Here is a 12,423-nt window from a genome sequence, read left to right on the forward strand (position 1 = left end):
GCCTGTCAATGGTAAAAGTCAGGTCCGTATCATACTAGAAAACATGGCAAAGTTCATGAATTAATTATATTAACCATTATATACTGTTTTAAAATGTATACTACTACTGTTAACACAGCATATATATGTTTAAAAAGCATGCATACGCATGAAATATATCAAATAGGCTTATTAGCTATGTAATTCAATGCAATTCAATACATTTTCGTCTGTACCATGAAGGGGAAACTGATTCAATAAACCATATATTTTCTGAAAGCTTAGACCCTCAGGATGTAATCTAACATGACATGAGACAATAATACATTGGGTATTGGTAAATAGTGTATATGGATAATACCGTTTTGGGCTATCATGTCATGAGGAGGGTGACAAATGTCAAAACCCATGTCAGTTCACATCTTGAGGGTCTAAGCTTTCAGAAAATATATGGTTTATATAGTTGAACCAGTTTCTCCTAAATGGCACATGATTGATGATAATATATCTCCATTTGTCCACCATAAATGACCTTTCAACCAATCATTAAAATAGATATGTATTTGAAAATCACTGGCTGGATCACACTATTTAGGCGGTTACAACGACAAAAATAATAAAAAGGCCGAGCATTTTTCTTTTGATTTATGAAGTCCACAGGTGGCCCTTTCATGTGCAGATAGAATTTTGAAAAAAGGAGGTTGCTCATCGGAGATATTCAGGTCTGAATATTGCTATTTTTTGGGTATTCGCCAAAAGGCATGTGACATAGTGGATACGTGCAGTCCTGGACTGACACCAGTCACACTTTACGCCTTGTAACTCCAGTTTTAAACTAACCTTGGATGGACCTTTGATGGCATGGATTGTTACTTTGCTGTGTTTAAATCTGACAGCAGGAGGGATGTCAACATTTTATGCAATTTTGGGCCTTTTTGTTGAGGTTTTTTGGCCTAAAACAAGCACGGGGGTCTAACTCCCCCTGGATTGTTTCAAATGTTGTACTATTTTGGCTTTTTGAGTTTTTAGGTGGACCCTTCAAAATCGGTGACGTAGCATGTGTCACCCCCGCCTGGTCCTCTTATGGACACACTCTTAAAACATAGCGTATCCAGGTCTCATTCAAGTTAGCTAATTTACCCATCCTTTTTTGACAAGCGTCCTTGACAGGGCGACCCGACCTTCTTGGAAGCTCAAGTCTATGGCGCGGGAATCGTGCCTAAAACCTTCCGACCGTCCATCTGATCAACCAACCGATCGACCAACCGAACGTCATACCACCCGCCTTACTTATCAGAATAATTGCCTTTTTATAAGCAGCCTACATATACCTACATGAACTTACACGTATCCAACATGTGCCCAGAATTGTTGCAACATGTACTTATTCTGTTGGAACATGATGGATACATGTAGGCTTGTGTTGGAACATGAATACATAGGAACACTGTACAATTGTGGGAGGGTGCATTAGCTGGCCGCTTTGGGTATCTGACACTCCTTGGAGGGGGGCAGGGTTTTGGGATTTTTTTTCTCAATGAATGAGCTGTGATTGACACGAGTATTCAATTGGGGTAGGACATGGCCGCGGTTTCCTAATCTGCTGCTTCCCGGAAGCAAGGTGCGCACCGATCAGGGGGAGCTCGCTTGGGAAGATTGTTTGTCCTCTTGCCATGCTCACCGGTTCGTTTGTTTGAGGTAGGACGGGTGGTTTATGTTTTATTTAAAACCTATTGGCCAAGCTGTTACACTATATCCTACTTACCGTATATATTGTCCATTAGAGCTAGACAGAAGACGGGCCGCGATCAGCTGGGGAAGAAAAAAGACGCATTGTTTGGAAAATGATCCAGTGGGTTCACGCATTACTGCTACTAGCCGCTGTTTGTTTTACTTTAGTTGTTTAGTTTGTTTTGTTTATTTGCGCTCTGCTCAAGGGTTGTATGTGTCAGTAGGCCTACGTATGGTTATTCTTTTTTTTTTTTTTGCGCAGCTAGTCGGCTGCGCAGGTAGAGGAGGGGGCTACTTTCATTTATTTCTTTGTTTCTTGTTTTGTGTTTTATGTCCGTTTGTTCTGGCTGGCCTATTCAGTCATCTAGCAGGCCTTGTAGTATTTATGGGCACTCATCTATAACGAGTGGTGTGGGGCTTTGCCCGTGGACTATATAGTAGCCTATTTGCTGTGTATTCTTGTGGTGGAGTTTGTATTGTATTGAATGATATGCAGTGTTTTAACACTGGAATTGCAGTGTACAATTGAATCACGTTCTCAACTGTCTTACTTGAGCGCTCTGGGATAACTATAGGCTGCGCTAGAGACTGTGATAATTGCAGCCACTAGGTGGTGTACGTTATAGTCTGTCTTATTGTGTAAGTGTGTCATTTTACCTTAACAAAAGAAAGAAAATGAACTTTACAAATATTTATAAATAAAAATATGTTTCGTTTGTAATCAGTGGTAGTGCTGTTTTCTGCTTCAGAGTTCCCCTGTCAGTACTTAGTACTGAGGGACTCTGGCCGCCCTGCTGGACTGATTGTGTATTGTCAGACAATCTTATGTTTTGATGCCATGTGCCTTTGTTGTGGCCTGAATCCCACCTCCAACTTGCCACTCCCTGTTTTTTCCCGCCACTTTCTGCCCACACCTGTGCTGTTCATCAGTCTGCTTATTATCTGTATTGATTTCTCCTGTCCCTTGTTTGTCCTCACCCAATGATCTGTCTCCTTTGTTTAGACTGCCTAGTATTTAAAGTTCAGTTTATTTTCTGTTCTTTGTCTGGTTGTAACGGATTTTGGTGAGGATAATGCTGTGTCTGCCAGAGCTGTATTTCTGGTCTTCTGTGAATACTCTGCCTGTTTTTGCCTGAACTTTGTGTTTTTGCCTGTGTTTTGGATACTCCTCCTGGATCTTTTGTGCTTTGCCCTTTTTGGAACTTTTCGTGTTTGGACTGTATCTCTTGTGCTTTGCTCTGTTGCTGTCTGGCTGCAACATTAAAACTGAACTTCGCAAGTTTCTGGTCTGCATTTGGGTCCTTGCCTGCAAGTCCTAACATCCCCTAGCTCTAGGTATAACTTAAGGGGTGGTGTAGTCACCGTCTCCCCATAGGGAGGGTGTTACACAATGTTGAAACTTCATTAAATGAACATTCATTAGTCTATTTGTGTCGTTATTAGTGAAAAACTATTGCTATTGTTGCTTAAACTATTATGCGTAATAACCATCGGCAAAACAGGACTATAACCAATTATCTGCGAGATATGAGAAATGCCATAGGCTGGCCTTACCACATTTTCTCTTTCTTACATCAATACGTTATGGAAGCATATGAGCCCACTTCAAATCTCCAAATATGTGATTATGTATCCTAGCCTATAGGCTAAGTTTAACAACGTTTATGGACAATATCCCTCGGACTGCAATTTGAATAGATTTTGCTGTGCTGTAGGCCTACTGTAAAAGTAGACCTACGGCCATTCCTTAGAGTGCGCTTGAGATTAACATAGCCTAAATACTGTAATGTTGACACTAATAAAGATACGTTTATAAGTAGGCTAACAAATGAAAAGTGTTTTCAGCTGAAATGGCATGAAGGCTATATGTGGACCGCCTGGACTTTTGAGCAAAATATCAGCAGACAAGCCCTATGTAGCAATGCAGACTGTTCGGGGGGACCTGCTTATCCAACTGTGGGTCGCCAGTCGAACTGACAGGCTTATCATAAATTCGCATTTATTTCAATTTGGCTATAGGCTACGATTAAAGTTCCTATGGTTCAAAACTAGGCCTACTTGCAATATGCTGTCGACACTAGTTAACCACAATTTGTAGCCCTATTGGTCATGTTAAGCGTTAGCCTAGAAATCTAGACGCGCCCCTAGCGGCCGCAAATTACATTTGCTGCCAGGGCTAGTCTAGCAACTCTCCGTTGGCTTGTGAGCTCCAGAAATCGAAACTTAATCAGGCCAATGAAATCGTGTATAGAGTCGTTAGGTGGGCTTAACATAATGATTGATGGCAGAGTTGCAACGGTTTGGCTTGAATTCCCTGCTACTTGAAAACAAATAAACAGTGGCAAACAGTGTGACACGAGTTAAGCTTTTATTAAGTAGGCAAACGTTTGAACTAGCTAACTAGCTCCGCTGGTGGGAAACGCATGGGACTCATAGCGCTGCCGCTGTCCTATTGCGTGCAGAGGGAATTTGAAAGACAACTGATTATCCCGCCCCTCAGACTGAGCACTGCGAACGGTGAGTGTCCAGACCCTACATTTTAATGTGGGTCTGGCTCGTCAGGCTAGTTAAGCGTTACTTGCAATCATGGCCGTAGCTACCATAGAGGACACCGAGGTCATGTCCTCGGTATTTTTTTCTTCAAGTTTCGTTTAATTTATTAAGTAGGCTAAATAGGCCTAGCCGACGAGACGAGCCGACGATCTTTGCATCAACGGACCGTCACGTGATAGCCTACCTCTGACATGTCAAAACGAAAGTAGAGTCGAGTCGGCTATCGCGGAGTGTGTCCTAAACTAATTAACGAACGCAACGCAGCTCACATAGTTTAAAAATAAACTTCAAAATAAACTTGACGTCTTGTTAATTTCTGCCAGTAGGCTATCTTAATTCACCTGACCTGAACAAAGGCTGTCACAAAGTTAACGTTTGGAAAGCCAGCAGAAGAGCAGACAGAGAAGGAGGGAAGGTGAGAAATGTAGGCCTAATTGGTTGAATACAATAACTAGATGCAATAGGGCTACCAATGAGATGCTAAATAATGAAAATGTATGTTGAAATTCAGCGGAGATGCAGTTAGCTAACCTGCATTGAAAACGAAGCTATATCAATGTTATATAGGATGGATAATGTTGTGAAGGATATTATCTCATGGCACAAATATTACCTATTGTCAAATTATATCAATTATATTATTGTTCAGTAATTTAGAGACTTGTTGTTTTAAGAAACACAGGAGACATGGGATAGAAATCAGGCCGTTGAGAAGAAAGAGGAGAAGAGGGAAATGATAGGTGAAGGGCCCTCCTAAGTGAGAGTCAAGATGTGTCACTCACTGTGTCAGAAGGTAGCCTACAAAATCTGCAGCCTATGCAAATTATGCAACATTTGCTACTCTGATGAGAAGAAGCAGCTCATTCTTAATAACAGATGGAGCAGGGTCCAGTATAATTATCCAAAGCCAATTTGGGAAAAGGCTCAAAAAAATTATATTGTAGAAAAGTGTGTTGGTTGAAGTTATAAACAAAACATGTTAATCTGAACAAATATATGGTTGTTGGCAAAATGGGGGGGGGGGGGGGGGGCTCCTAGCATTTCTAGCGACGCCCCTGACCTCGGTATTTGAAAAATCCTGGCTACGGCCTTGCTTGCAATGTGAAACTAAAATCTAAGACAGTAGAAAATTATGTTTTTAATTTAATTAAGTATTTAAACATAATTTTCTACTGTCTTAGATTTTAGACAAACAGACAAAATGCACCAAAAACAAAACCTCCGGAGAGGTAGCTACACATTTGTTGTTGCATGATAAAGCAATGAACGTGCTGGTAGGCGTTTGACATGACGTTTGATGGATCCACCGGATGGTAGGAAGGGAGGTTTTTGCCATCATTCCCACGCTATACAAGTCGGCGGTGGTGTCCTACAGTCATGTGTAGGCCTACCCAGAGCCATATGGCAAGCCGTTCAAGACAAAACGTCTGTCAAAATAACGCCTCCACGTGTAGATTTTTTACTTCAGGAGTAAAAAATAGACGTCTGAGCGTCAGACGTCTCATTTTTACGTGTGCCACGCGCAAAAACTTTGCATCTGATGTCAGAGGTAAAAAAATGGCGTCTGGGGGATTGCTGCAATGCCAGAGCCTTTGTTGCTGAGTAGACACAGCATTGGCTGCTGGAAACAGGAAATGCAGCCGCTATAGTTGCAGCAGAAGAAACAAGATGCCAGCGCAATGTGCAGCATATTCCTGCTCAAATTGGCGGACCATCGCAAACAGGGCTCAGGGGATTACTTTTCACAAGTAAGATTTAACATTATCGTACTATTGGTTGTATTTTGTGAATGCAATATTACCAGAGAGTTGAAAAAGAGCAAGGATCTTTGTTATTGTATGTAAATCGTAGCCAGCTAGCTAGGTTACTTGCTAGGTGTTCAGGTGTTCACCCGGCTATGAACTGAGACTTGATGAGTCATATTCCATAACACTGACTTACATTACAACTGACATAAGAATGCTATTGTAGAAATGAATCAAATATTACTAATATAACATTGGCCGGCGAATTTTACACAAGTGGCACAGACTGTAGCCTATTATCGGGCAGTTGCTACTTGTAGTTTAGCTAGTAATAAGTGTGTTGGTGGTAGCTTCACTATTTCCAGAATAAAGTAACTTTTCAATAGCTTAACTTCTTTATATGAAGTAGCTTGGCCAAACAAGCTACACTTTTGTCAACAATTTAAACAATTTAAAGCAGCTTCCTATGTAGTGAACTAGCCTACTGCTGTGTTTGTGTTACTAAGCTTGCTACATTTGACTGGGGTGGTAGTTTTGTGTAGTGAAGTTTTATTCATGGCAGAGTAACTGATAGTTTTGCTCACTACAATTACCAAGTAGCTTGCCCAACACTGTATTATTCACATGTAATTCATTCTAACAAAAATAATAATATCTCAACCTTTTTATTCATTTATTTATTTTATATCTCCCCAGAACAACTGCCTTGCTCAAGGACTACCACGAATGAGCTGAATGGTCTCCGGAATGGAAGGTGTAGCTCTACATTGCATTACTGCAGGGCATCTGCTAGACTGTGACTGAATATTTGATTTATGAGCTCCACCTTCATCACCTTTTTGGTAAGGCAACTGCTCTGCCCAAGACCGGAAAGCACTGCAGAGGGTGTGAAAACTGCCCAACACGTCACCGGTTCCTCACTCCCCTCCATCGAGGCCATCCAGGGCAAGCGATGCTTGCGTAAGGCGCGCAGCATCATCAAAGACTGTTCTCACCCCAACCACAGACTGTTTACCCCACTCTCTTCAGGGAGGCTTTACAGCTCTCTCCGCACCTGAACCAGCAGGTTCAGAGGAAGCTTCTTTCCTGCGACTGTCACCTTACTAAACTCTAGCTCTGCATCCCGGTGACATCCAACGAACTTAAGCCCCTATCACCCCCGCCCCCACCTGATGCCTCCTTGTCTGTGCTTGTTGAGGTGTCCACAACCATGGTGACTCAAGGCTGCCATGGTCGTAGAGTATATACTTATACTATATACTATACGACCATGGCAGCCTTGACAGGGACAACACGAAGACGGACATCCCCCACCCCACCCCCTCACAACTGGACTACCCTATCCCATCCATAGTGTCTATTTATTTACAAACTTATCCATAGCCATATTCTACTGCTCTTCATCCTGCACATACACTTATTCTTAATACTATTATAATGTTACTGTTTCTGCACTACAATGGTACTGTTACCACACTGCAAATAGCTGTACATACTGTACATATCTGTTTATATGGTTTATACTAAATATCCATATTTATTCAGTTTGTCTGTAATATATTCACTGCATAATACACTGCATATATCTAATATTTTTCTTACTACTACTATAATGGTACTGCCACTACATTGCACATATCTGTACATGTTGTTTATATTACATGGCCATATTTATTCTGCTCTTCTAAGGTTACTGCTAATACACTGCACATACTTATATTTAATTTATACTACTCTGCAAACTGGCAAACTTCAGGAAAAACTCAGGAATCAAGTTTATTCTGTTACAAGCAGAGAGGGTACAAAAATGGTCTATGGTCTATGTAGGCCTAGCCCAGGCCTGGAAGGCCTAGGTTGGCCTGTAGCCAACTTCTCCTCTCTTCCGTTCTACATCTTAGTCTAAGTCCAAGTCTAAATCTGACAAACATTGCAGTTTAGTTACTTTTGTAAGGGTTAAACAAAGTAGAATTTTGGCGCCAAAACAAGCCCACTTGGTTGGCTCTCCACTTGGCATCAGACACACCTACTCACACCCACTTCACACCTATCTGAATAGCATGAGGAGAGATATCTTATAGATCAGAAATATCACTTATAGAATGTTCCAAACATTCTCACAATCAAATTATTACAATCCTTGTACTGAGACTATCACAATGATACCAGACATGAATACATTTACATTTCATGACACATGGATACATTATATCAAGGTAACATCCTTTGTCCTGTATACCTGATAGCCCTTGAACCACTACATTAGCATTTGATTGGGGGAGGGGAGGGTGTCTGTTTTAAACCAAGAAGGGCCACATGGATAACGGAAACTAGTTTAGAAATTAAATTATTATTAATTTTAACCGTAAAATTATTGCTATCAGCACCAACTACTTTGTATATCACATTGCACTTTTCTGCTTTTTTGCACTTCTGGTTAGACACAAACTGCATTTTGTTGTCTCTGTACTTGGACTCTGCACAATGACAATAAAGTTGAATCTAATCTAATCTAATCACCTGCATTCGCCACTCTGTCTCCCATTTTCCCACTGTCTGGATGACTCGGTCCTCTTTTATGGAGTTTACCCAGTTTCATTATGTACTGCCACCTGCTGTCTGTAGCACTTTTGTTCTCAGTCTAAGTGTATCTAAGCAATTTTAGCAAGGAGGACTGGGAACATACAAAATTACACGCACCAGTTGTGCATGTACTGTCACCAGCATGACAGTAACCTCTGTCTCACTGAGCCTGTGAAGACACTCCCAGATTCTTTACTGATTGCATTGAACAGGGCTGATCTCAGCCGTTTTTTGAAATGTTTCTTAATTCCTCTTTATTTGATCTCTTCATTGGGGCTGGAACCTGTGAACTGTGAATAACACATGCTGGCCTTTTTGTCTTGTATTAATGAACTATTACACTTACTTATGCCAAAAACCAATGTCTGTTTTTTTAACGATCAGAAACAAACCTACAAACTTGCACTTTTCAATGTTTATGGACCTTTTCTAACAGATATTGAACCCAGTTACACCATTTCCTTTACTTATTCCAAACCAATGTCTGTTTATCAAACTTTATTTTTGATGGCACTGAACTTAAATATGAAAACACTTGAAAATGTGTATGGAATTACACTACATTTAACTCATTACAACTTGTATCAAACCAGTTTTTGTCAAACATTATGGATTATGTTCCCAGTTTTGATCTGGAATGTCATCACTTTATATGATATACAGTATCAGAATATTCTATTATTGTTAAGCCACTATGAACACAACCATGTTTCCTGTATCAGCTCTTCTACTCGAAGTCAATTTACTCAGGTTTGTCACTCAACCACGTAGCCTACTTGGAATAGCCTACCCCTCAGGTGTCTGAATGGCTGATCTCACACTCGATCAGTAGGAAAAATGTGGGCAGGGGAAGTGGTTGAGCACTGCTCTTCCATGCCCACATCCGAGGCTGTAGTGCCCTTGAGCAAGGCACCTAACCCCCTTACTGCTCCCCGAGCGCTGCTGTAGCAGGTAGCTCACTGCTCTGGGTTAGTGTGTGCTTCACCTCACTGTGTGTTCACTGTGTGCTGTGTGTGTTTCACTGATTCACAGATTTGGACAAATGCAGAGACCAAATTTCCCTCACGGGATCAAAAGAGTGTATATATACTTATACAGAAAGGTTCCATAAACATTTACATGAGATCAGCCATTCAGACACCTGAGGGGTAGGCTATTCCAAGTAGGCTACGTGGTTACGGGTTGCCTGTAACGCCTCCCTGAGGGGAGTGGGATGAACAGTCTGTGGTTGGGGTGAGAACAGTCTTTGATGATGCTGCGCGCCTTACGCAAGCATCGCTTGCCCTGGATGGCCTCGATGGAGGGGAGTAAGGAACCGGTGATGCGTTGGGGAGTTTTCACACCCTCTGCAGTGCTTTCCGGTCATGGGCAGAGCAGTTGCCATATCAAAAAGGTGATGAAGGTGGAGCTCATAAATCAAATATTCAGTCACAGTCTAGCAGATGCCCTGCAGTAATGCAATGTAGAGCTACACCTTCCATTCCGGAGACCATTCAGCTCATTCGTGGTAGTCTTTGAGCAAGGCAGTTGTTCTGGGGAGATATAAAATAAATAAATGAATAAAAAGGGATTTGAGATGCATCTTATTTTTGTTAGAATGAATTAATTACATGTGAATAATACAGTGTTGGGCAAGCTACTTGGTAATTGTAGTGAGCAAAACTATCAGTTACTCTGCCATGAATAAAACTTCACTACACAAAACTACCACCCCAGTCAAATGTAGCAAGCTTAGTAACACAAACACAGCAATAGGCTAGTTCACTACATAGGAAGCTACTTTAAATTGTGCTAATTTCACATGACAAAAGTGTAGCTTGTTTGGCCAAGCTACTTCATATAAAGAAGTTAAGCTATTGAAAAGTTACTTTATTCAGGAAATAGTGAAGCTACCACCAACACACTTATTACTAGCTAAGCCACAAGTAGCAACTGCCCGATAATAGGCTACAGTCTGTGCCACTTGTGTAAAATTCGCCTGCCAATGTTATATTAGTAATATTTGATTCATTTCTACAATAGCATTCTTGTGTCAGTTGTAATGTAAGTCAGTGTTATGGAATATGACTCATCAAGTCTCAGTTCATAGCCGGGTGAACACCTGAACACCTAGCAAGTAGCCTAGCTAGCTGGCTATGATTTACATACAATAACAAAAATCCTTGCTCCTTTTCAACTCTCTGGTAATATTGCATTCACAAAATACAACCAATAGTACGATAATGTTAAATCTTACTTGTGAAAAGTAATCCCCTGAGCCCTGTTTGCGATGGTCCGCCAATTTGAGCAGGAATGTGCTGCACATTGCTCTGGCATCTTGTTTCTTCTGCTGCAACTATAGCGGCTGCATTTCCTGTTTCCAGCAGCCAATGCTGTGTCTACTCTGGCACAAAGGCTCTGGCATTGCAGCAAATCCCCCAGACGGCATTTTTTTACCTCTGACGTCAGACGCAAAGTTTTTGCGCGTGGCACACGTAAAAATTTGACGTCTGACGCTCAGACGTCTATTTTTTACTCCTGAAGAAGTAAAAAATCTACACGTGGAGGCGTTATTTTGACAGACGTTTTGTCTTGAACGGCTTGCCATAGAGCCATCACTCTGGGCCTACTAGGCATGGGCAGTTAGCGACTGATTCGGTCAGAAAGAACGAATCCCGAAGGTGAACGACGAGAACTGATTCCCAAAACAAGAGAACTGGTTCTTTTTATTATACAAAAATATGGTCACGTAATAAAAGATACAAACGAACAGAGCTTCATCTCCCTCGACCGATTGAGTCTAAAACGTGAATGGGAGTACTACAGCAGGTAGCAACCGCGTTGCTATGGGTAAACAAATGAAAGGCCTGGCTCATAGACTGTATATATAGAACTGGACAGTGTGGCTGCATTCTACAGTGTTCTATGGAATTGAAGCCGCCGAGGCGACGCCATCTTGGAAAATTTGGAGCCAATTTGAAGTGCGGCTGCGCAGCAAAAGTTGAGGCATGCGCAGTGAAGAGGAGTCGCGGTCAGGCACGCCCACTCAGTTGCCACTCAGCGAGTTAAACACGCCCCTTGTCAAGTGAAACCCGCCCCCTTCTCCTTTCCACAACGCAGGTCGACTCGGCGCCGAAGGCTAGCTGGCTGGATGAATTTTACAGCTGTGACTGAGTTAGCTAAACAGTACAAACAACAATCGGTTTGTTCTTGTCTGGTAAGTGTTGCGTATCAACTGAAACGTTTTTTTGTCTATTGGTGTTCTTAAATACGTCTAAGAGAGCTTATTATGTTGATTATAGACTGTGACAATTTAGTATGGTGAATACTAATGAGCTAACAACAGAAATGCGGACAGCGAATTACATGCTAACGTTAGCAGCTACATTAACGTTACCGGGAGGCTAAGTTAGTCATTGAAGTGAAGATTAGCACACAGCTCCCTTAACAGTCGATGCATTATATAATTGGTTTTATTAGTTGTTGCTGTTTTCAAATATCATGTATGCCATCTCAACATGGAGTAACCATTGACTGTACATGGGGATTAATAACACTAGACTGTCAGTACAGTATATGATGTGATAAAGCAACGGTATGATGTGATAAAGCAACGCAAGTTAACGTTAACGTAATGTGAAGCATGGACCTCATCAACCTCATGTTAATGTAACTACTAGCCAGTTTGCCAGCTTTGCGTTTTTTCTAACGTTAACGACAGACACCTCTGTTAGAGCTACTTCTGTGATGGTAGGTCGGTAGCATAGACTGTAAAAAATAGATCGGTAGGTCAGTAGTTGTAGACCGCATAAGTGAATGATCGATAAATGAAACGCCTGCATTAAACACTAGCTGC

General features: G+C 41.5%; 1 long non-coding RNA gene across 1 annotated transcript; it reads right to left on the bottom strand.

Moving 5' to 3' along the window:
* Positions 1-1,941: 1,941 nt before the first annotated feature.
* Positions 1,942-9,514, bottom strand: LOC121711709. Its single transcript, XR_006032409.1, has 4 exons — positions 9,289-9,514; positions 8,028-8,031; positions 5,066-5,070; positions 1,942-1,951 (listed from the first exon to the last, which is right to left on the bottom strand). It is a non-coding gene; the product is annotated as an uncharacterized LOC121711709 (long non-coding RNA).
* Positions 9,515-12,423: the final 2,909 nt, after the last annotated feature.

Source organism: Alosa sapidissima, chromosome 6 (genome assembly GCF_018492685.1).
Source record: "Alosa sapidissima isolate fAloSap1 chromosome 6, fAloSap1.pri, whole genome shotgun sequence".
Taxonomy (NCBI): Eukaryota; Metazoa; Chordata; class Actinopteri; order Clupeiformes; family Clupeidae; genus Alosa; species Alosa sapidissima.